This window comes from Ursus americanus, chromosome 12 (genome assembly GCF_024610735.1).
Source record: "Ursus americanus isolate L20-20 chromosome 12, mUrsAme1.1.p, whole genome shotgun sequence".
NCBI classification, from domain to species: domain Eukaryota; kingdom Metazoa; phylum Chordata; class Mammalia; order Carnivora; family Ursidae; genus Ursus; species Ursus americanus.
The window spans coordinates 66,068,816-66,095,296 of record NC_142138.1 but is presented as its reverse complement, the minus strand read 5'-3'; the positions used below and the strand labels follow the sequence as shown (position 1 = coordinate 66,095,296).

General features: G+C 40.5%; 1 protein-coding gene across 3 annotated transcripts in view; it reads left to right on the top strand.

The window, feature by feature from the left end:
• Positions 1-26,481, top strand: part of WARS2 (tryptophanyl tRNA synthetase 2, mitochondrial) — a 96,083-nt gene that overhangs the window by 12,511 nt on the left and 57,091 nt on the right. The window contains exon 2 of one of the 3 annotated variants that reach the window (XM_087866203.1): positions 25,912-26,090. The exons of the other annotated variants lie outside the window; for them this stretch is intronic. The gene's annotated coding sequence lies outside the window, so the exon portion shown is untranslated. The remainder of the gene's footprint in view (positions 1-25,911; positions 26,091-26,481) is intronic. 3 annotated transcript variants of the gene reach the window in all.

Genomic DNA, 26,481 nt, shown 5'->3' with positions numbered 1-26,481 from the left:
AGTGAGGATTGTTGTTTTGAGGAGCCTGAGTGAGAAGGAAGTGTCAGAGAAGAGGAAGAGAGCTATAAAGAATGGTCTGACCAAGCAAAGTTTTTGGTGGTGGGGTCTTTGAAGATGGAAGCGACTTGAGTGTGATTAAAGGAGCCAGTGAAGAGGGAGAGGTTGAAGATACAGGAGAGAGATGGAAAGAAACAGAAGAAATGCAATCCAGAGCAAATGATTAAACATTAGGAGAGAGAGATCAGCCCTGAGACTGGAGGAAAGATGACTGTGTGTCTAGATCAGTTTGCTGGGAATGGGATGGGAAATCAGGGACTCCGAAATCTGTTGGGTATAATTCTCTCAGGGGCTTACCTGAGGATATGAGATAGGTTAGTGGTTTAGTGTATGGACTCTAAAGTCTAACTGGGTTCAAATCCAAGTTCTTCCACTTGATAACTAGATGTCCTTGGGCAAGTTACTGAACCTCTCTATCTCATTTTCTTCATCTTCATCTTCATCAAGGTGAATTAAAAGTTAAAAGCTTCATATGGACTACGAGAAACAAACTGAGGGCCTCAGAGGGGAGGGGGGCGGGGGAATGGGATAGACCGGTGATGGGTAGTAAGGAGGGCACGTATTGCATGGTGCACTGGGTGTTATACGCAACTAATGAATCATCAAACTTTACATCGGAAACCGGGGATGTACTGTATGGTGACTAACATAATAAAAAAACATTAAAAAAAATAAAATAAAAGCTGTTAAAAATAAAAAAAAATAAAAAGTTAAAAGCTTCAGTTCTGTGGTCAGACTTGTCAGGGTTCAGAGCTGGTAGGCTCCACCACTTTAGTCCCTAACTAGCATTATGTGCTTGGCAAGTCACTTAATCTTTCTGTGTCTTAACCTCTTCATCTGTAAAACAGAGACAATAATAGTATCTACCTCAGAGGACTGCTGTGAGGATTAAATGAGTTAATATTTATAAGTGTCTAGAACAGTACCAGGCATATGGTGAGGGCTATGTAAGTTTAAAAAAAAGGATTCAATAAGCAGTGTTGAGAGTTGAGAGCCTAAATGAGATAAGAAACCATAAATTAGATTTATAGGTAAATTCTGCATTGCTTTGAGATTTTTCACCAAAAGTGCTTAGCCACCAGGGTGTGTAAATGAAGAACAAACTCTCTAGCCTTGATCCAGGATTGGCCTTTTATGTGGCTGTTGAGACTTAGTAGCAAGAGCAGTTAGGGTTGCAAATGAGAGCAGAGTCCAGATGATTGACCTTGGAGCCAGGCTAGGTAGGGAAGAGGAGGGGACAAGTAGGGACCGCTGCACCAGGGAGGAAAAATGGGAAAATCAGAGGCTCTGATTCCTAAATGAACTTTGGGAGTAGGTATAGTGGAAATAAAAGCAGGAAGAGTTGAAAACTGGAAGGTTTCAGACTGAGTGGAATATTGACATTTATGATTACAAAAATGGAGGAATCATGGTGATGATAAGGTCCAGTAGCTGACCATGGGAATAGGTGGTTGACTTTGGAGAGACCAAACAAGTATATTGAATGCTGGTGTATTGCAGGTGTAGTGTACCTGATCCTTGAACTCTCTTGTATAATGGAAGTTAGGGAAGAAAGAGTGCCAGCTTCCCAAGCCTTTAATTGATGTAGGAGAGTTTTTAAGAGGTGGGAACATAACAATGAAGGGCTGGATACATGTAAATAATTATTCTTCTCCAATTTTTGTAGCCATGTAAGACATTTTGGACTATTTATGCCCAATGTCTCCTGAACCATTAAAAGACTGTTCAGTGGAATATTTGGATTTGTCACCTGGTAAACTGTATCCACATCTCTAATTCATGGAAGTAAAAAGTCATGAATATTTTATTTCTATTGATGTGGTCAACAAATATTGAACACTTAAAATGTGCAAGGTGGTAGAGATAAACCATTGAAGAACATAGACAAAAATCTTACATTTCAGAGACAGAAACAAATAATAAAAAAGTAATTAAAATATATAATATGTTAGATGATAATAAGCGATGGAAAAAAAGCAGAGACAGGAAATGGTAAGTACAGTTGGAGATTAGGTGGTCGGTGAAGGCTTCCAAAAGGGTGACATTTGAGGAAAGACTTGAAGGTGGTAAGAACATGTACAAAGTGGATATCTGGGGGAAGAGCATGCCAGGTGGAGCAAACAAGAATGGAAATGGGCTAATCTGGCATGTTTGAAGACCAACAAGGAGACTAATGTGGCTGAAGAAGAATGAGCATTTTCTTTGTTTAGCAAATATTATGTAGTACTTAGTATGTGTTGGATACTTCTCTAAATACTTTGCAAATATTAAGTCATGTAATTCTTATAACAACCCTATATAAACCCAGTGCTAGTGCTGACAGATGAGGATCTATAAAATAGATGTTAAGTAACTTGTCACAGGAGCAACAAAATGCACATAGCTAAAAAGGGGAGGTAGTGAGGGTTCTAACTTTGGGTTGAATATGCCCCAAATAGTAGTAGGACATGAAGTCAGATAGCTAATAGAAAGGTGGAAGTGGGGGTTCAATTGTATAGAACCTCAGAAGCAACTGTGAAGACTGTCTTTTACATGAGTTGTTGGAAAGCCTTCGGAGGACTTGGTTTAGGGGAGTGATATGATCTGATGAAGGTTCTAGAGCTTACTCTCACTTTTATGTTAAAAATAGAATGCGGAGGAGCAAGGATAGAAGCAAGGAGACCAGTTAGGAAGCTAGTACAAGATCCAAGCAAGAGACAGTGGTGGTCGGACTTGGATGAGTAGTAAAAATGGTTTCATGAGAAGTGGTCAGATTCTGGATATTTATTTTGAAGGAGATAAAGCCAATAAGATTTTCTGATTAGATGTAGGATGAAAGGAAGAAAAGAGTCAAGACCGATGGCTTTTGGCTAGAGCAAGTGGAAGAATGAATTTGCCACTTACTGAGATGGTAAAGACTGTGAGAAGAACAAGTCTTTGGGGGGGCAGATGAGGAGTTGAGTTTTTGAGATGTGGAATTTAGATGCATAGGGAACATCTAAGTGGAGATGTCAGGCAAACACTTAGATTCATGAGACCAAAGCTGAAGGGTCAGGTCTAGATGGAGCTATAAATCTGTGAAGTTTTGGTATAGAGACTGGGTGCTTAAAGCTGTGAGACTGGGTGTGATCACTTAGGTGGTGTTTGTAGAAAGAGAAGAGTCCAAGTACTAAGCCTGTGGGCATTTCAACATTAAGAGATTAGGATGATGAGAAGAACCAGCCAAGACAATAGTAGCCAGATTAGGAGAAGGAAAAGTAGAAAAAGGTGACATCCAGGAGCCAAATGAGGAAAACGTTTCATAGACCAATGCACGTGCATGTGTGCACGCACGCACACTCAAGTCCATGCACACACCCACGCACACACCACATATCATCTATGTATTTGGAGTGACGGAGTACCAGTCACTTTTCTTTACTGATTACCATAGTCTCTACTTGCAGGCAAATTTAATTAGAAAACCAGATTATTAAATAAGGTAGTTTGATAGGTGGGGAATCAAAACCAGGAGATTTCATTAGATCACCTTATTGGCTAGTGTAATCCAGTTGAAGAACCCAAAGCTTCATCTGCATTATGGGACATACCTGCTCCTTGGGCAACATATTTTTGGTCTGTTTCACAGCACCATTTCCCTTGGACAACTCTTTAAAACACATGGCCAAGGTTTTCCCAACAGAGTGCTTTTCTAAGCTGCTACCCTCCAGGAGACATATTCTTTCTTTAGATATGTTAATGTACCTCATCTTGTTTCTATTAAGTCTTGTCCTCAGAGTTCTTATACTTTTTGGGTTGGTGGGGGGAGGTTACTATTTCCTTTGATTAAAATGTGGACCTTCTACCAAGAAAAATATGTATATAAATTCTCAGAACTTTATGTGCAATTTCAGAAGTCCATAAACCATGGTTAAGAACTCCTTTAACCCACAAAAGGTAATCTATTTCTTTCAAATATTGAGCCTTCTTCCTCATTGCCTTCTCTGCTGCTAACCAGTTACAAAGCTGATCTTATGATCAAGATTGGATTTTTATGTGCAGTTGGTTTATAATGAAGTATTTGTGGTACTTCAATACGTAAAACCTCTTGTCTGGAGAGTGAAATAGACTTTCATACCTATTCCTTTCTGCATAAATGGCTTCATAAATGAACTTCTAGTGTATGCGGTAACAAATATTTAAGGGTCACGCTAGCCAATTCTGCAATTCTTTCTTTAGTAGGGGTGTGAGAATCTTACTATAAGAAGCTGCTGATTACATATATATATATATATTTTATTAAAGTTTTGGAGGAAATAGAGCAAGATTGAAAATATTTACTCGAAGGGCAGGGGAAAAAAAAAAAAAGATGCCCGGAATATTAAGAACAACACTCATCTGAACTTCACAGAAAGTGTCATGAGGGTGTCAATGATTAGAACTGATCAGATATTTGGCTGTCCTTTTCAGCCAGAAGATGGATTTGAACCAGATTACCACAACCATGGTTTAGTTTTGAAGAGAGAGAGAGAGGAAAAAAAAGCCAATTATTTGTCTCTTTGTTCAAAGGCTTTTTTTTTTTTTTTTTTGGTATCATAGATCTCTGAACAGCTAGTAGAGAATCCAGCCTTTCACATCCATTAAGGTTAGCTCTGAAACTGTTGAATTTGATCTCTTCCATTTGCCATCTGGATACAGTAGAGAAAAAGCTATTCTGCATTGGGTTGCTGGACACCATCCAGAAAATAATATGTCAGGGGCATCAAAGGCTTGAGGCACTTGGTCCAGTCTGTCTAATGATCACAGGCAGGGTCTGCTCTCCAGTTTTGTAGAATGTTTTATTTTTGCAGTGACAATATATATCCCAGTAAAATAGATCACAAGGATTACTGCCAACCTGTCAGAGCTAGGATTCTTCCATCATAGACTTCAAAAAAGGACCAGATTTTAATTGGGCAAAGCTCGATTTCCAAAATTGAGGAAGCTCCATCTCATCCCAGTCTATCTCCCTTTTCTTAGGGAGGGCACTTCATGCAACGAGGGTTTTAATTCATAGATTGTTTCATCCCACACCCAAATGCCAAACTTAATGTCTCCTTAAAATCGACCTCATTTAAAGTTGTATTCCTTATTCTCTTTATAAGTGGGCCCAGTATTGGCCAGCTAATGACCATATTGGCGGCTTTCCAGGAATCTGACAACCACATCACATTATTCACACCAACTGGAGCCAATTGTGGCCGGATTTTTTTCTTTTTATTCTGTTATTTAAAAATGTGAATAGGAAGCAACAGCAAGCAATGGCATGTCATTCGGTCTCCTCTGGGACTGGGGAGGAGCCTTGCATAATAGGACCTGTAATATCAGGGAGCATATGGCTATGTTTTAAGGTAGCTGGAGGCCATCTAACTCTAAGCGCTGATAAAGCAAGCTTTGGTTTGAATCGTTGAAGGGTGTACTTAGGGATGAATTTATAACTTGTGCAATAGGTAAAAATTGTAGGACAACTGCCATTTTGTCTCTTACCCAGGGAAGAGATGGCAGGAAGAGTTGCCAAACCCTAAGCACAGACATGACTTTTCCTTGTGGACGGAAATGGTCCCCCACGCTGCACCCTAAATGCTAGGGCAGCTCCCAAATCTCCCACGCTGACAGCTGGAGAAGCCCTTGCTGGGGTCCAGCCAGCTTGCTAAAGGGGCGTCATGGACCACAGTGGTCCGGTTTTGTACCTTGTTCAGGTTATCCAGTGGATTCAGAGTTAATATTTATTCTGCGCCAAACTGTACAGTACAAACTGTCCGCACTCCCATCTTATCATTCAGGGACTCCACTCTCAGAATCTGCCTGTTCTGTTCTCCCTTCAGCTCTCCCAGTATTGAGAACAGCAAGTAGGTCTCCTAGATTAAGAAACTTGTTTGGGTCGCCTGGGTGGCTCAGTCAGTTAAGCATCCAACTCTTGATTTTGGCTCAAGTCATGATCTCAGGTTTGTGAGATTGAGCCCTGTGTCGAGCTCATGCAGCTGGGTGTGGAGCCTGCTTAAGATTCTCTCTCTCGGGGCGCCTGGGTGGCACAGTGGTTAAGCGTCTGCCTTCAGCTCAGGGCGTGATCCCGGCGTTATGGGATCGAGCCCCACATCAGGCTCCTCTGCTATGAGCCTGCTTCTTCCTCTCCCACTCCCCCTGCTCGTGTTCCCTCTCTTGCTGGCTGTCTCTGTCAAATAAATAAATAAAATCTTAAAAAAAAAAAAAGATTCTCTCTCTCTCTGCTCCCCCATTCTCACTCTCTTAAAAAAAGAAAAAGAAAAACAAAATCCCCTCCAAACCGTAAGTCGGGCAGAGCAAGGTTGCAGATTCTTAGCAGCATTATTCCTCTGAGCTTTGGGCACATCCTCATGGCTTCCATCTGTCTGGCAACTTTCAGGCTAGCCTCTCCGTTTCTGTACTGAGTGGCCTGTTTTTCCTGTAGGGTTTACCTGCTTTCAGATCCTCTCCCCGACTTAAACACAAAAAGGACAACAACAGAGGAAAAGGTGTGATAGCAAGTCATTATTAGAGCCAGACTTCCGGGCCCTGCCCCCTCCTACCCAAATTACTTAACATCTCAATGCCTTGTTCACTTTCTCCGTAAAGTGGAACTAGTAACAGCGTCTGTGTTCTAGGTGTGTTGCGACAGTCAAGCAAGCATCGGGAAGAGCCCGGCATGACAGGGTGCTTAATTTATATTTAACACAGTTGTTGGTATTATTTGATCTGTTTTAGTATAAACAGGTTTGGTTCCTTTTACCTCAACCAGTTGTTTAGCATTTTAAGCCCTTTATTATTTATTGTAGATGAAAAGCTTGTGAGTTCTACGGGAAGAATTTAGGGGTTAGCCAGCAGGAAAGACTGCAGCTGGGGAGATCCTCGAGGTCACAGCGTTGCCTTACTGGCGTTGACACTGCAGTGGAAGCCTCCTTTGTTGGAAGAATGAAGAGACCAGATCTCCTGCTAGAAGAGGAGCTCCCAGAGAACAGGGGTTTGACCTGTTCCTTCACCTCTGTCTTTATCTTCTATCTTTTGTTCTTTAAAAAAATTTTTTTTCTTTGACTGCCATTATCTGCCCAGACCCCTTCTTAGTTTTAAAGAATCCTCTCTGTGAGCTCGGTGGGAGGCAGGACCACTTCCACCGCTAAGGAAGCCCAAGGAGGGGTTCCTCCATTTCTAGAACGAGTAAGGAAAGGCACAGGACCCAAGCTCCAGCACTAGGTAGGACTCACGTGCCTGGGCCTTTGAATCTTCAGAGGCGAGGCTAAAAGAGGAAGGGGTGGAGGGTGAGCTTCATGGTGGCAGTGGGATAGGCCCCACAGTATCGAGGGCCAGTGGCAGCGTCCTAGCTGGGTTGTTCCTGCTAGTTAGTCTCTTCTACTTCAGCCAGCCCAATCGGTGTGCTGCTCACAGTCAGAAATTCTGAGTAGCGGCATATGGCTTCAACTCTAAGATCCTGTCCTCACTGGCAGTTCATAGCTTCACAAATATCACCTCTCAGCACCCCACTCTCTAAAACCCACCTGCGAACCCCTGGCTTGCTTCGTCAAGCACCCACACGCCAACTGTGTTCAACCCTAACATGTCCCCCAACCTGTTGACCTGACTCCTTTCTCGAGATCCGCCACTCCACTCCACTGTCGTCATAAATCGCTCCTTTGCAAATATTCTCATTCTCTTTGCAGTCTGTCCCTCTGCTGCGTGCACTCAGTGAAACCCAGCCTGCTCTTCACTTTCTTCTCCCTTGCCCCCAAGCAGCCAAACATGGCTGCAGAGTATTACATAGCAGGCTAACTGCTTCAACCTTGGATTCCTGGCTGAAGTCTTCAAACACGCACTTACTATTGCCTGGCAGCTATGTTTCTCTAGTAAATTGGTTGGCCTTTCTGAAGGGCTGTCTGAGAGTCTGTGTTATTTCTACTCCTGAGTCTTGCCCTGCCTCCTGGCAAACAGGTAAGGTTCTCACTTCCTACGTCATGAAGAAAACAGAACGAGACTTTTTTTTGTTTTACCATCTGGGTCCATGTTCTCTGGTGTCTCAAGTCACAGTGGAAATCGTGTTCCCGCTCCTCATGCGGGTCTCTCAATCCATCTGTGTACTGGGTTCCCTCTACTCACCTGTTTCTATATTCTCTCTCTCGTCTCCTTTATCATAAATGTTGCCCTCTCTGAATAATTCCTGTTACCTTACAAAATGCTCTGCTATTTCCCATCTTAAAAACACATGTCTTGACCTGATAACTCCCTTTAAGTGCTGCCCCACTTCTCTGCTCCCTTTTGTGGTAGAGCTTCCCTAAAAATTGTCCGTACTTGCTCTCTTGACCTCCCCCAAACAGGCCACTACAAGGTGGGTTCTAGTCTAGCTCCCTGCTCTCATTGTTTTGATCAAAGTCTTCAGTAACCATCACGTTGCCAAATCCAGTGGTCAGTAGTTAGTAGTCATATTGCTCGATCAGTCAGTAGCATTTGACGCAGTTGAATTTCACCCTTCGTTATGGAACACTGACTTTATGTGTTGGCTTCCAGGACACACACTCCTGATTTTACTGCTGCCTCCCTGGCTGTACCTTCTTAGTCACATTTCCTGGCTCCTCTTAACTCTTGTCGCTGACCTCTACATGTTTAAGGCCCCTGAGCTATGTCCTGAGTTCACCACACTCTTTCTGTGAGTGAGCTTGTCCAGTGTCATGCCTTCAAATACCATGAATATGCTCATGATTTCCAAAGTTACAGCTCCAGCTGTCCCCTAGGCATCACCCTTGTATCCATCCACCCAATTAGCATTTCCGTGTAGAAGACTAGGAAGGATCTTAAACTTGACTTGCCCAAAACAGAACAAAAAAATGGCCCCAGCTACCAGTTTCACCAACTAATACTTAGGATTCCAACCAGGTACCACCCTTTTCTTCAGCCATACACCCATTCCATCAGCAAGTCTTATTGAAATTCCTTTCCAAGTATTTGTCCAATCTGTCCACATCTCTCCCATTTGCCTGCCAGTACCCTAATTACTTACCCTCATTGCTTACCTCTGCTCCTGCTAAGATATCCCTGCTTCCCTTCTTGATTGCCTTCTATCCCTTCTTGATCTAGAGGCCAGAGTAATCCTTTATAAATGTAAATCTGATCATGTGACTCCTTCCTTTTATTTATTTTTTAATTTTATTTAAAAATTTTTTTTTATTTAAAGATTTTATTTATTTACTTATTTGAGAGGGAGAGTGCAGAGCAAGAGAGAGAGCACAAGCGGGGATGAAGGGCAGAGGCAGAGGGACAAGTAGACTCCCACTGAGCAGGGAGCCCAACAGGGGGCTCAATCCCAGGACCCTGGGATCATGACCTGAGCTAAAGGCAGACGCTTAACCGACTGAGCCACCCAGGTGCCCCTCCTTCCTTTTTTTAAATTAATTTTTTTATATTCCAGTATAGATAATATACAGTTATATTAGCTTCAGGTGTACAATATAGTGATTCAGCAATTCTACACCGTTACTGAGTGCTCATCACATGGTAAGTGTACTCTTAATCCCCTTCACCTGTTTTACCCACCCCCCCACTCACCTCTCTTCTGGTAACCATCAGTTTGTTCTCTATAGTTAAGAGTCTGGTTTTTTTGTCTTTTTTCCTTTGTTCATCTGTGTTATTTCTTAAATTCCACGTAGGACTGAAATTATATGGTATTTGTCTTTCTCTGACTGACTTATTTTGCTTAGCATTATACTCTCTAGCTCCATCCATCTTGTTGCAAATGCCAAGATTTCATTCTTTTTGATGGCTGAATAATATTGCATTGTATATATTTATATACACCATGTCTTTTTTATCCATTCATCTCTTGACAGACACTTGGGCTGCTTCCATAGTTTGGCTATTGTAAATATTGCTCCAATAAACATAGGCGTGCACATCTTTTTGAATTAGTGTTTTTATATTCTTTGGGTAAATACCCAGTAGTGGGATTACTGGATCATATGGTAACTCTGTTTTTAACTTCTTGAAGAACGTCCATGTTTTCAAGTGGTTGCACCAGTTTGCATTCCCACCAACAGTGCAAGAGGATTCCTTTTTCTTCACATCCTCATCAACACTTACTGTTTCTTGTGTTTTTGGTTTTAGCCGTTCTGACAGGTGTGAGAGGATATGTTGTTATGGTTTTGATTTGCATTTCCCTGATAATTAATGATGTTGAGCATCTTTCAATGTATCCATTGATAATCTGTATTTCTTCTTTGGAGAAATGTCTGTTCATGTCTTCTGCTCATTTTTAATTGGATTTTTTGGGGGTTTTGGTGTTGACTTGTATAAGTTCTATATATATTTTGGTAACTAACCCTTTATCAGATATGTCATTTGCAATTATCTTCTCCTATTCAGTAGGCTGTCCTTTTTAGGCTGTCCTTTTGTTTTGTTGACTGTTTCCTTTATTGTTCAGACGCTTTTAATTTTCATGTAGTCTCAGCAGTTTATTTTTGCTTTTGTTTCCCTTGCCTCAGGAGACGTATCTAGAAAAATATCGCTATAGCCGATGTCAGAAATTACCATCTATGCTCTTTTCTAGGATTTTTATGGTTTCAGGTCTCACATTTAGGTCTTTAATCTGTTTTGTGTTTATTTTTGTGATTGGTGTAAGCAAGTGGTCCAGTTTCATTCTTTTGCATGTTGCTGTCCAGTTTTCCCAATACCATCTGCTGAAAACACTTTTTCCCATTATATATTCTTGCCTTTGTCAAAGATTAATTAACCATATAATTGTGGGTTTATTTCTGGGCTCTCTATTCTGTTCCATTGATCTTTCTATTTTTGTGCCAGTAACATCCTGTTTTGATTACTATACGTTTGTAGTATATCTTGAAATCTGGGATTGTGATACTGCTAGTTTTGTTTTTTCTTTCTCAAGATAGCTTTGGCTATTCGGTGTCTTTTGTGATTCCATACAAATTTTAAGGTTGTTTGTTCTAGTTCTGTGAAAAATGCTGTTGGTATTTTGATAGGGATTGCATTAAATGTATAGATTGCTTTGGGTAGTATAGACAATATTTGTTCTCCCAATCCATTAATATGAAATATCTTTCCATTTGTTTGGGTCATCTTCAATTTCTTTCATCAGTATTTAATAGTTTTCAGAGTACAGGTCTTTCACCTTGGTTCAGTTTATTCCTAGGTATTTTATTATTTTTGGTGCAGTTGTAAATGGGATTGTTTTCTTAACTTCTCTTTCTGCAGTTTCATTATTAGTGTACAGAAATGCAACAGATTTCTGTATATGATTTTTATGGATATTACAGGCCTACCTAAAGAAGCAAGAAAAATCTCACACTACCTAACCTTATACCTAAAGGAGCTAGAAAAACAAGAACAAACAAAACCCAAAACCAGAGAAGGAAGGAAATAATAAAGCTTAGAGCAGAAATGAATGAAATAGAAACTAAAATACAGAACATAACAATGAAACCAGGAGCTGATTCTTTGAAAAATCAACAAAATTGATAAACCTTTAGCGAGATTTATCAAAAAAAAAAAAAAAAAAAGGAGAGAGAGGACGCAAATAAGCAAAATCAAGAAATGAAAGAGGAGTAACAACTAATACCACAGAAATACAAATCTATATGCCAACAAATTGGACAACCTAGAAGAAATGGATAAATTCCTAGAAACCAATAACCTCACAAAATTGAATCTGGAAGAAATAGAAAATTTGAAGAGACCTATGATCAGTAATGAAATTGAATCAGTAATAAAAAAAACTCCCAACAAACAAAAGTCCAGAACCAGGTGGCTTCACGTGAATTCTACGAAATATTTAAAGAAGAGTTAATACCGTTCTTCTCAAACTATTCCAAAAAATAGAAGAGGAAGGAAAGCTTCCAAATTCATTCAGTGAAGCTAGCATTACCCTAATACCAAAACCAGATAGAAACACTACAAAAAAGAGAACTACAGGTCAATATCTCTGATGAACATAGATGCAAAAATCCTCAACAAAATACTAGCAAACAGAATCTGACAATACATTTTTAAAAAAATGATTCACCAGCGCACCTGGGTGGCTCAGTCAGTTAAGCATCTGCCTTCAGCTCAGGTCATGATCCTGGGCTCCCTGCTCAGTAGGGAGCCTGCTTCTCCATCTGCCTCTTCCACTGCTTGTTCTCTCTCACTCACTCTCTCTCTCTCAAATAAATAAAATCTTAAAAGAAAGAAAGAAAGAAAGAAAGAAAGAAAGAAAGAAAGAAAGAAAGAAAGAAAGAAAGAAAGAAAGAAAAATGATTCACCACCATCAAGTGGGATTTATTCCTGGTTTGCAAGGATAGTTCAATATTCACAGATCAATCAATGTGATACATCACACCACAAGAGAGAGGATAAAAACTGTAAGATCATTTCAATGGATGCAGAAAAAGCATTTGAAAAAGTATAACATGCGTTCATGATAAAAACTCTCAACAACGCAGGTTTAGAGAGAATATGTCTCAATGTAATAAAGGCCATATATGAAAAATCCACAGCTAACATACTCAATGGTAAAAAACAAAACTTTTCCCATAAGGTCAGGAATAAGACAAGGATGTCCTCTCTCACCACTTTTACTCAACGTAGTACTGGAATTCTTAGCCACAGCAGTCAGACAACAACAAGAAATAAAAGGCATCCAAATCTTCCAAATTGCTAAAGAAAAGGTCAAACTGTCACTATTTGCAGATGACATGATACTATATACAGAAAACCCTAAAGACTCCACCAAAAAAATACTGGAGCTGATAAATAATTTAGTAAAGTTGCAGGATACATGTCATTCCTTTCTTAAATTCCTTGACTCAGTTCCCAAACCAAACACCTGGCCATAGCCTACTAGGCCTTATGAGACCTGCTCCCTGTCTGCTTTTCCATCTTTACTTCTGGCCACTCTTCTCCCCTTGCTCAGTGCACACCAGGAACACTGTACTGGTCTCTCTGTTCCTGCTGGTTTGTTTTTTGGTCTGGGATATTTTTGCCTTGCCTCTTTTTATAATCTGCTTTCTCTCTTATTCTTCAGATAAAAGCTCAGATGCCATCTACTTCCAGATATTTTCTGTGTCCATTCTATGGCCAGTAGGCACGACTCCATTACTCCGTTATTTCACCCTGTTTTTCCTTCCTGACACTAATCGCAGTCTGTGTTTGTTATGGCTATTTACCTGTTTTTTTTGCATGTCTCTTCCTGAAATTAAACTCCACAAGAGCAGGACCATTTAGTAGATGCTTGTGAATATTTGTTGAATGAATGAATGAAAGGCTATTTCTCCTGCTAATTTAGTGTTCTCCGGCAAATCAGTTAATTTCTTGAAGCATCACTTTTTTTCTTCAGAAATGTTGCTGTTTGGGGCACTGGGTGGCTCAGATGGTTGAACTTCTGCCTTCAGCTTGGGTCATGATCCCGGGGTCCTGGGATCAAGCCCCTCATCTGGACTCCTTCCTCAGCGGGGAGCCTGCTTCTCCCTCTCCCTCTGCCTGCTGCTCCCCCTGCTTGTGCTCTCTTTCTCTTTCTGTCAAATGGATGAATAAAATCTTAAAAAAGAAAAAAAAAGAAATATTGCTGTTTGACTTAATGATTTTTAATATTCCTAAGTCCCGTGATTTTCAAGAGGAAGAGAATGGAGACAAGGACACCAGCAGAAAGTTTATAAAAATATAGGTGTGAAGGGGAAAGGATACTAATATAATGGGTATTAAGATATTAAAAGAAATGTTGTATATACTTACATTGATGATGGCATATTATGAAGTGAGAATAAAAGCAAGGTCATAGTAATGTGTTATATGATCCCAATTTTGCTTAAAAATGTACCCTACATCTGTAAAATTTTTTTTTCTTTTTTTCTTTTCTTTTTTTTTTTTGATAAAGGTATGTGTGTATATAGTCCAGGGTCTTAATGTTGATTCCTTTAGTTGGGTGTAACATGAAGAAAGAAATAATTTTTTTAACTTCCTTCTTAGTATATCTCTTCATGATTTGACTTTTTAAAAATCTAATAAAGTGATAAGGAGGAATAAAAGATGACATTATGGCCTGAGGTCCAGGAGTGCATCAGTTCTTCTTCAAACCTCAGGTTTCCTTCCCTAGGAGATTCCAAAGGAGATATAGATAGATAGATAGATAGATAGATAGATAGATAGATAGATATCAAAAGACAGTGACATATGAGAATTAAAATACTATTTTATTAAGAACTCAGCATGGGCCCGACACCTCGATGTATAGTTCTGGTAAACTTGGTTAGACCAAGACTCTTGTCCTAAACCCAGACCCGAACATTGGGATGTGAATTACCAGCTGCCTGAGGTAGGGTGCCAGAGATGGACATCATCTCCTGAATGAAGGCAAGAGAGTCTAGGGAGCCAGGCCTGGCTCTGAGATAGGCTTGTAGAGAAGAGAGAGAGGGCAAGACTCATCTGGAAACAAACATGGCCCAGTCATGGTCCTTGAAGTAAATCGATTCAACAAGCAGTTCTTTGATCCAGGTGGAAAATGAGAACAGGGGATGAAAGGAGTTTCCCTTTTCAGTGAACATTACTTGTCATAGCAGCAAAAAAGTTGAAACTGCTGCTATGGGGTGAGTGAGAATAGAAAATCAGGAATAACAGACAAAATTGGAGAAACCAGAGGCTAAAATAACAAACAAGGCAATGCAGCTTCATGAAAGTCAAAGGAGAGTGTTTGAAAGGATGATTATAAAGAGTGTCAATTGATAGATTCAAAAAGACCATTGAAGAGCAACAAGACAGAAAAAGCCATTGGTGGGGCGCCTGGGTAGCACAGTCGTTAAGCGTCTGCCTTTGGCTCAGGGCGTGATCCTTTTGTTCCGGGATGGAGTCCCACATCGGGCTCCTCCGCTGGGCGTCTGCTTCTTCCTCTCCCACTCCCCTGCTGTGTTCCCTCTCTCGCTGGCTGTCTCTCTGTCACATAAATAAATAAAAAATCTTAAAAAAAAAAAAAAGAAAGAAAGAAAGAAAGAAAGAAAGAAAGAAAGGGCCATTGGATTAAAGGATTAGGGGACCATTATTGGTTTTAGAGAAGTTTTACTGACTTGGTGGGTGAGAACACAGATTATGGGGGAAGTTAAAGAAGGGATAGATTATGGGGAATTAAGGTGGTGGTGGAGTATAGGGTTCTCAGCAATATTTGGAAAGAGTAGAATAAAGAGAGAAATAACTCCAGGTAGGGGTAGACCTATTTATATTTCTACACAGTAGGAAAGACCGTGTAAGGATTAAAAGAGGAAAATGAAAAGAAAACTTGATGGAGAAATAGTCTGAAGAACACAAGAAAGGACATAGTCAGCACTGTGGGAAAGGGTTAGTCTTAGAGGGATTTTTCTCTTCAAAACAAGAGGAGAGAAGATGGCTATCTACATGGAAATATTTGGGAATACAGAGTACAGAAGATATATTACACACCAAACTCAGTAAAGCAAGAACCGAGGTCATCTGATAAAGGGAGGGAAACTCCGGGGGCTTACGTGGACTGGAGATTTAAAATTTGCCCTAAGGAAAAAGGATCAGTGAATTAGCTGGGTTTGCCACAGTCCTCATTGGACTGTAGAGTTTTCAAGGGCAGAGACTGTGTTCTATTACTCTTTTATCCCCACTGCCCAGCACAATGTTTAGTGCATGACTAGTGCTCAATAAATATTTGAATGGTTGGATGGGTGGATGGTCTGGTATGTAGTATGAGTTTATTGAAAGTTTATTTTATTGAATTAAACTACACTTGATCCCTAATCCCTAGGTGAAATTAAATATAATCATTAAACAAACCTATAACAGTCTACAGTTTGGAAACAGGACTGAATTAAGTTGATGGTACCCCTTTTATGCACCCCAAATTTTGTGTGTTGGCTTTCTGCAGTATGAGGGTTAGCAGCGGTATTTTGCTTTGGCAATAGGGATGAAAGGGAGAGTTGTTACACCTAACACACATTATTCTGCTGCTTTTGGCTCTGGAATCTGGCTCAAGTTCAAAAATGCCATATTTGGACTCATATTTGCAGCCCCCTGAGGAACCTGCACCTTCCTGCTTTTGCGTTCTCATTTGAATGTTCCAGTAACTTTGAGATAGTTCAGATATCCCTATTTAAAACTGAATAACTAGCGTGTGTGTTGGAGAAACTTGGGAACCCATGTTAGGAAACCTGTATCAGACTGTTAAGTGAACATCAAGATTCCAGACTTAAAAGCATATGCCTTTTCTTTGGTAAAAGACTTCGAAGAGAAAGGAAGACCCAGCCTGCTTGAAAAAGAAAAAGACTTCCAATCTTTTATTATTCTATGGGATTATAAGGAAACTGGAGATGAAACTCTCACTCACCCAATAATTCTGTATTGAGCCCCTATGGTATGCAGAGGCCATCTCCTTAAGATGAGGCCAGTAAAATGCAGCTTGTTCACTGGGAAAAGTTTTTGGTTATCCTTCATTAAAAAAAATAGCATAGTCTTGTTTTGATTTTAAATCCGTGAACTAATTCTGCAAATTGATTATTGTCTAACAAAGGGATGTTGACATGATCCTGATTCTAAAACATGTATTTCTCCTCACCTTAACCAGTTCACCTCAGGCGTTGGCCGTTTTTTTCATTATTACCGGGAACACTAGTCAGACCGAAGCATTTTTCTCCCTGTTGGCTCTCGGTGGTTGGGAACTGTCACAGTGGAAGCCCTCGCCCCTTGAACCACCGCAGTAGCAGCTGAGCGGCCGTTGAACTCAGTTTCAAAATATTCGTTTTAAGAGGTTGTCTGTCGTGGTGAAGTCATCACACAACATCTGATGTTGATTTTAAGATTCTTAATTTATACTTTTTAAAGATTCATTAAAAAAAAAAAGCATAAACACATTTCCACTTGGTTTTCTCATAAATCACCCCTTAACTCAACTCAAAACATCCCAATCCTGCAGTGTTCTGCTGTGTTTCTGCCCCTGCCAGATAGGTGTGCTCCTGGCTGCCTGGTGGGGGGGGGGGGGGGGCACGCACTGCTTGTCTTCCAGAAAAGGGAAAATCGCACTGTGTTGTAGGGTACACACACTCCACCTAAGGACCTAAGGCATACCTAGTCAGAATCCCAACTGCATTTATGCTCTGAGCTCCCTATATACTTAAAATAAAATACCAGTACATTATTGCATAAAATCTACTCTAAACCTTAAGATAAGACCGCTTGCATTCTAAGGAGAGTTGAACCACTTTATAAGGAGTTCACAAAAATAATTTTTTCAGCACATTTTATCCAAAGAGTATTTAATTGTAGATTCAACTAAAATTGCAGTATGTTAAGAATTCGGAAAACTGTTGTGATGGTTGTGGGTACTGTTGACTAAAAGATAACCAGCACTTGCTTAGGTAACCTGGGAAGGGATAATAACATCCTACTGGTCTTGGTAAGTGCCCTTCCCTCATCGTCCTCTCCCCTGGTGCTACTGAGTGCTGTGGAGCTTAACATCAGACTTCCAGCTCCTGCATTCTATAAGCTTCATATAGTCAGTGTTCGCTTCTGCTTCATTCAAATGCATGCATTGAACTGCCACCCTGTTGCTGCTGGGAATAAAAACATGGTTCTTGCCCTTGAGGATTTCGCTGGCTGCTGAGGGGAGTAGACTTGTAGGAAAAGTAAATTACATACAACCATGTGCTATAACAGAGGGAGACCAGAATTATAAGCTCTTATAGGGGGCAAGTAACTCGCCTTGCCTTGGGAAAGTGGAGAACACTTTACAAATGTGGTGGTATCTGAACTGGGTCTTAAAAGAGAGATTGAAATGTGTGAGGTGGATGAAAGCACAGCAGGCAGAGACACCTGAATGTGCAAAGACTTAGCGTTTAGAAAGACTATGGCTTCTTCAGGGTGGTGAGAGGTGTCTGCAACTCATGGAATGGGACGGTGGAAGGAAAAAGCTATCGAAGTAGACCTGGGTCTTTCCAACAACAAGTGCTGGTGGGGTGGGGGCCAGCAAAAGAGGTAAAATTGGTGGAAACACGAGAGAACTTGCAAAAATACTTTGAGTGTGTTACATAAATCGTCTGATAGGTAACTGGTTAATTTTTTTCTGCAACACCGTTTTTTCTCTTTTTAAATTCTCATCCAGATGGAAAATAAACAAAATCCCTTTCGTGTAACTCAACCGATGACATTTCAACAGCATCATCTTTACCAGTGGGGGGTTCTTCCTGTCTACACAAAACAGCTCCCCGTTCCTCTTGGTACATACATTTCTCACTCCTCTTCCCTAATTGATGGTTCAGGCATGAATATTTGCAATTACTTTCTCAGTAACTATGATTTTTTTATGGTAATATCAAAACAAAAGTTAGTGTTATTTTTCACAAAAATGTAAAAGAGTTAACCAGTTTTGGCAAGCAGTGATGTCATTTGTTGGTACCAAGTATTTTATCATTAATACTTGCTCAGTATACAGTAATTGGCTATGGAAATAGATGGAAAAAAGTACACTTCAAAGTACACTTTCAAACCATGTGATTGAAATTATTGAAAATTAGAGTAATATTCTATTATTTACACTGATTATTTTACCTACGAGAATTTAGTCATAGAGAACTATGTATAAGAGAAAAAATTCCCAATTGGAGAGGGGAGAGGAGTCTCAAAAACTCAGAAGTAAATTGCATTTAAAATCATTACAGTTTCAGCATGAGTACTGATTTTGTGGTGAAGCTGTTGAAAACTATCATTGTGACTCAAAGCATATTTACAAAAGTAAAATATACCCATATAAAAATGTAAAATATGTAAAAATACATAAAAATATATAAAAAGAAGAGTTAAAAGTTTATTGGAAAACAATGTTCACTCCAAAAGAGACATGATCAATACTTGGAGAACAAAGGCAGGTTTTTGGAGTTGTTGGAAATGAAGTTAAAATATAAAAGAGAATAATTGTTTTGGTTTATACATTTACAACTTGATTACTGTAAGAATGCACAAATTCCAGATGAGATCATTGGACTTAGAAACAAAACTGCATTTTGTTGCAGTTAGCTGCATTATCGTATAAATGAGATACATGTTTCTTCAACTTATGCAATAACACATGATGAGACAATTTAATAACAGAATGAAAACAATGTCATCAATTTATATAAACAATCAGGAAGGAAAGGCGATCTTGATTAAAGAAATATTCTTGAATTTAATAGGCATAAGGAGGCAGCTGACCAAGGAGTGGAGAGTTATTTTATACACACACAAGCAGAGAGTAAATGCAAATCAGAACCATGACTGGGCCACTAAACATGAGTAGGAAATTAAATATGGTGGCAAAGTTGTGAAGGAAGAGCTGAGTACTTGATTGTATAAAGTTCTAAGGTTTACTGGTGAGTGTGAGGAATTTAAAATTCTGAAATGCCCCCAGTACTGACACCTCTTTGACCCCACAGTCTCTTGCATCTACATATAGATTGCCAATTTTTTCAAAACTTGTCTAAAAGAAGGGGCACCTGGCTGGTTCAGTCAGTGGAGCATGTGACTCTTGCTGTTGGGGTTGTGAGTTTGAGCCCCACGTTGGGTACAGAGATTACTTAATGAAATCTTTCAAAAGTGAAACTTCTTTAAGAGGCTGAAAGCTGTGACATTCAGGAAGCTATGTGGGATGTCAAAAATATGTTGGACTATTTGTTCTCTCACGTTATGGGCTGTCATCAAGGGCTTCCAGAGATTATCCATACAATCTTTCAAACAGTAAGAGGGATAGTGAATTAATGATTGGCTGACACTGACTTCCAAATGTGAATATTTTTCCCTCTTTTCCCCCATGCTTATTTATTACATTCAAAGCATTTTAAGAATTTTTTCCAAACTGCTTCAAAGAGAAATTATGGACATGTTCACTTTGTCCTTAAAAGTTAAAGAAATAGTTTATTGCTTATGATCTAAGAAAACCTATATCTCAGAACGATTTGGGCTGGGGTAGTTACCCCAAAAAACAATCTCTTAAGGTTCCAAAGGGGAAACAAAAAGTCTCTCAGAGGAGAGCAGCAGATCATAGCCGCCAATAACGTATGCCATACTACTTAATCAGATAAATGGTACACAATATTTTTACCAAAGGAAATAGTATGTGCTAAGTTTAAAATCTGCATTTTTCAGAGTGATTACAGCATAGTGAAAATTTCAGAGCTACTGTTTAACTGTAAGAAATAAATGGAGCAGAGCCAACCACGTGCAATAATTGTACAAAATCAACGCAAGTATGATCCTAGAACTTCAGTTTTCCCAGAACAGAGTAACAGCAACTTCATCTATTTGTTTATTTGTCGTGATCTATACAAAAAACGCTTCGTGTATCTCAGCACCACTCCCTATGCACGTGTCGCTGGGGTCCGATCAGCCTCCATAGCCAATGGCGAATGCTTGTAGTCTGCTCTGCCTTACCCCAGCAGATCACAGATCCGGAAAGACCCACCGGATCCGGTCACCGCATTAACCAAGTGGTTTAGTTTCCTAAAGCCGCCATACCAAAGTGCCACAGACTGGATAGGTTAAAACAACAGAAATTCATTCTCTCACAGCTCTGGTAGCTGGTAGTGTGAAACCGAAGTGTCAGCAGGGCCACGCTCCCTCTGCAGTCTCTAGGGAAGGGTCCTTCCTTGACTCCTCCAGCTTCTGGTGGCTCCCTGCATCCTTGGCCTTCCTGGACTTGTAGCTGTGTACGTCCCTCCAGTCTCTGCCTCCAATGTCACGTAGCCTTGTCCCCTCTGTGTCTCTTCTCTTCTTTTTTTTTTTTTTTTAATATTTTATTTATTTATTTATTTATTTATTTATTTATTTATTTATTTATTTGAGAGAGACAGAAAGAGAAAGAGCACAAGCAGGGGAGGAGCAGAGGGAGAGGGACAAGCAGACTCCCCGCTGAGCAGGGAGCCCGATTCAGGGCTCGATCCCAGGGCCCTGAGATCATGACCTGAGCCGAAGACAGATGCTTAACCAACTGAGCCACCCGGGCACCCTTGTGTCTCTTCTCTTCTTATAAGGACACCAGTCGTTGGATTTAGGGCCTACTCTAATCCAGTTAGGCTTCATCTTAACTGACTACATCTGCAGAGGTCCATTTCCAAATAAGGTCACATTCTGAGGTTCAGGTGGACATGACTTGTAGGGAGATATATTCAACCCATGATACCAAGCAATAGAAACACGATACACTTAATCTTATCTAGAGTAATATAAATTGTCACATAATTTTTGTTTGCTTTTTGAGCTTTAAATTATAAATACTAAAGATTCCTCTTGTGGTTTCAGTTGAATGTGATATTGGCTTTTAGTGCTAGGATAATTAGTGGAAAAATAACATGTCATAAAATGTGAAATATTAATCCAAAATTTCTCATAGGATTTCTCACATGCTTAATTAAGGCACATTCATGGAGATATGTGCCTCTACCATGTCTAAGTAATTTACATGTGTGTGAAGTTCAATTATGAAGGATTTTTTGTGCTAAATTCAGGTGTTCGGATTTGACCCTGTAGGAAAGGAAACACCAGTGGAGATTCACTATTTCAAAAAGATATTTCAGGTGGTCATATCAAAGCTACTGAACAGATGAGATGAGTGGGGTTTAGACCACAATGATGGGGTTAGGGAAGTAAAATTGTATTCGGTAACATCCTGATGACTTAGTAATTGATTTGATGATGTTAATAATAATAGCTAATTTTTTCCAGCTTTATTAAGATTTAATTGACATATACATTGTGTAAGTTAAAGGTGTACAACATAATGATTTGATACATGTATACACTGGGAAAAGATAACCACAAGAAGGTTAGTTAAGACAACCATCACCTCACATAATTATAATGTTTTGTGTGTACTGAGAACATTTAAGATCAACCATAGGTAATATTTATTGAGCAATTTCTATGTGTTAGGTACCATTCTAAGCACTTTTGTGTACCAGTTTATTTAATTCTTGCAATAATCCTATGAAGTAGTACTATTAAAATTTTGATTTCACATGAAGATACTGAGGCAAAAATTCTTGCCAAAGATCACCTACCTACTTGTGGGAGGGGTCAGGATTTTAACCCACAGAATCTGGTGAGCACAAGGAAGGAATCGGGGGTGACTCTTGAGATTGGGAGGCTGAGTAGAAGGTTGTGTCATTAGCCAGCACTGAGATACAGAAATGCAGCAGGTCTGGGGCTGGAGGTGGGGTGGGGGGTTGGGTGGGGAATTTGACTGGAAGGTTGTGAGTCAGTATGTTTGGTCTTGGATATAATATTAAGTTGGAAGAGCTGCGGGTGGGAAATCCAAATGGATATGTCCAACAGTTAGCTGTAGTAAGTGCTTGAAAAATATTTGTTAAAATCAGTCTTTTAAATGTGTTAAAATCAATCTATTTTCTTTTTGAAAATACTGTGTTAGTGTAAAAAGTACACAGCTGTATTAAAAGATGGGGAAAAAATCAGTGATCCTGTCTCCCAGCTCCTACAAAGGAAGAGTGCTTTTAACAGGGTGACATTCTCTGTGATAGCATGTCCTCGTGTCGCCCTCTTTCCATTAAGTTAGGAAAGGTAAATGACTGCCCTGCCTGGAACTTTGTGACAGTTTTCAGCCAAGCAGAAAGAGGAGAGGCATTCGTGAATGATTTGTACCCACCGGATCGGGAGCAGATTTCCTTCATTTACCAACTCCCCTCACGCTCCCACCCTTCGCTCCAGCATCCCGCCAAATACGCCCCTTGCCTTGCTCTAACCACGGGGTATTCCAGTTCAAACCCGGCGGTTTATGGGAACTGCTTTTGTTGAAATCATTAAAGAAAGAAAGGCCTGTGAATTCTCGTGGCGAAGCACCGCCTGTTTTCTGTGTCATTTCAGTCTCATTAATCAGCACTGCAGCAAGGTAGACACTGTGCTGTGTATTTTACTGTCCCCCGCTCGGCAGCTCTGCGTCTCTGCCCCCAGGCCGACGCATTGGGGAAAAAGAGGGAGGGAAACCATCCATCTTCCCAGTTGCACATGTCAGCAGTGATTCCTTCCCCCTTCCTGTTGGCTGTCTCTCTCACCACCTGTGTTTAGAATCAGCATTGAAGCTGCTGCCCAGATGACTAAGAACCACTGTCCCCGTCACCTGCCCCAGTACGGGCCACCACTTCTGAATGAAAATAAGGAGTGCATAGGGCGGTTCTCTTTATGTTCTGAACAGTGCCGGAGATAGAATCCCACATCCCCTTAGAAGTTCATGAAAGCCTAAAATTCAGGCAGATTTTGGGTCATGCATTCGAAAGGTTGCAGTATCATTTATTGAATCAGAGGGGTAAAAGCCAATTGTTTCTTGGTGCCTTGCTGTATTTTCAGAGTTTCCCTCTAAGTGTATACAGTGGAGATTGAGCTAGCGAGGTTCAAGTCCACTATTCGCTGGCTATGCCCTATTCACTGAACCCCTCTGTGCCTCAGTTTCTTCATCTGTAACAGAGATGATAATACTACCTACCTCGTAGGGCTTTTTTGTGAGGATTAAATGAGATAATACATTCACAGCTCTTGCTATATATAGTACATTGCACATTGTAAGCACTCAATACATGTTAGCCATTAATTATCATTGTTGACCTCATCGTTCAAATAATAAAACTGAGGTTCAGAGAGATTAATTAGTACAAGTCATAGGAGGCGCAGAAGGGATTTGAACCTGGCACTGCCCCACCCCCCAAACTCGTGCCCTTTCTGTTTGACTACATTGTTTCCATCCAGTTCCACCTTTAAAATAACTCATGTTTGAGCTTAATAAATCACTTGACTTTATTTATGTCTTTATTTCCCATCAGGTGAAACGAGAATGGTATTAACGGACATTCCTGTTAGGACGAGCCTCTTACAATTACGTGTTGATTAATATCATCAAGCTGTATGCACAAAAACTCTTTTAAAAATTCGGCTACAGAGAATGTTCTTGCCCTAAAAAAACGTTAAACAAAAAACGTTAAACAATGCAAAAGTATCAAAAAGGAGGCCCCCACGCCCATCGCCTGGGGGCACAGCCATTTTTTTTAAATGCGTATTCTCCTTCTTTGTCAGAATTCATCTACTTAACGTTTATATAGAACCCTGGTGGGCCAAGCTGCTATTATTAGTCCCCGTTTTACCCTTGGGGAGGTTCTGTGACCTGCACAGGGAAATACCCCTAGTGTATCGCAGAGCTGGGCATCTGGCACCCACTCTGTGCGACTCCTGCTACTTATATTCTTATTTCTTCCCCAGGATTCCATCCATAAAAATACAACTGTAACTTATTTAATATTCCTCCTACTCATGGACATTTAGTTGCTTGTGGCTCTCTCGTTATTAAATAATGGACGGAATGCCAGGTATCCTTACGGTCTTGTAGAATTATTTCTTTAGGACAGATTTCTATTGAATGGTTGGGTCCAAATATATAAACTCTTAAAATTTTCACCTCCATAAATGGCCAGATAACTTATGGAGAGCTTACTACATGCCAGGCACTAAGCACTTTACACTAATAAACATAGCACAGTCCCCTCCCCCAATCACCCATTTTATAGACACTCAAGGTCATATAAGTAGTAGGGCTAGGACTTTAACCCAGGCAGCCTGGTGCAGGCCTGCTTGTTACCATGGTTAATAACCAAACAAGTCATCATAGTCCTATTTTACTGCTTGACATTGTCATTTTTCTAATTTATTCTAAAGTCGAGATAGGTCTAGGGTCTGACAGAAGGGTTTGAACTGAAGCAAATGTGTTTGAAACAACCCTGGGAATTGTGTCAGTGGACAGGTTGGATGAAGAGAAAGGGAGCCCTGGGTGCGTGGAAAGTGAGACTTCTTTCTCTTGATAGCGGTCAGGACAGCCAAAGAGATCGTTTTATGAAAGGGACTATCTTTATGCCAGGGAAATAACTAGAAATTTTTTATTCTCCATTGGTACTGTAATACCTTGTAAGAAATTCACACACTCTCTCTATCAAAGGTTCAGAACACTTGCGTTAGTCATGGAGTTATTTCCTACACTGGGTATAAGAATTTCTGGTATTTCCATGTCATGTAGCCAACACCATCTGTTGTTTGTCCAGGTTTTGTTCAACTGAGTAACCACAAGACCTACGAACAACTGCTTGAGTGTTGAATTAAGACTCTTTCATAAGGATCAGAAGGAGTTAAGAGTTTTCCAGGCAGGAAAATGGGTAGAAAAGAGCATTCTGGGCAGAAATCATTTTGTCTTCTCTCCATTACAATTCTGATGTCAACACCTTCTTAGTGGGATTATTTTCTTGGTGAAGGCAAGGCTGCATATGCTTCCTGAATCCCTGAGCCATAAGGATTTATGGACCCAGACATTGCCAAGTAAGTCTACCTAGGCATCAAAGAAGGTGTGCTTACTTGTTACAGGTGTCCTTTCTCACCAACATAGAGGCTCCAAGCACACCTTCATGCTCGGCTAGCCTTCCTGGCTGCCAAATGTGAGACCAGGACTGCCTGATGCCCAAATGGCCTCTGACCATGAATTAATAAATAACCATCTCAGGGGTTTTACTATCTTGAAATGTAAATTATAAGCAAATGAACTTACTTTTCACATTTTTACAGTCTCTGCGTGTGTGTTTCCTAGCAGGCTGGCAGCTTTGGAGGATAATTATGTAGTAGTTGGCTCTGAACAGTGGTTTTTCAATCTTGGCCACGCCATAGAATCACCTGGGGAGCTTTTAAACCTCCCCACGCTCAGGCCAAATCCCAAGCTGATTAAATCCGAATCTCTGAGGATGTGACCAGGCATCCGTATTTTCTAAAGCTCCCAGTGATGACTCCAAGGCCAAGATTGGGAACTGTTGGCTTAGAAGGTATCTTCTTTGTTTTTTTTTTCATCCATAGTGTTTTCATCTGTACTTCATTTTACGCAGTTGGAGTGAATTTTAAGACTTGATATTGGTGCCCCCGAAGCCCTCTCAAACTCGAACAATCACCAGAATCACTTGGAAAGCTGATGGAAGCCCAGATCGCGCCATTCTTATTCCTTCTGGGATAATCCCACTCCTCGCATTTCTGAGTTAGTAAGTCTGAGGGGGGGGACACAGGAGTTTGCCTTTATGACAAGTTCCCTGTTATGGTGGTGTTGCTGGTACCAGGGGACACATGGTGACAGCATCTGCTCCAGTGCCTGCCTTCCACCTTCCCTCTGCTCTTCTCTTTCCCAACAGTGGCAGCCAGGCACCTGCCTCCAGGACAGCCCACGTGGTCAATATCCACCTTAGGAAATGGATGCTTGAGCAAGCTTTAGCATACTGCCCCACCTCCAGGTGGTCATGCAGTCTGATTTGAAAAGTCTACTCCGTATGCAAATGCGACCTCCTCCTTATTCCAGATCACCCATCTTAAGCCCGTTGTACATCAAACTCAGACGCACCACTGGGTAGGGTTTTGGCGTCACAAAGTGGGACTTGG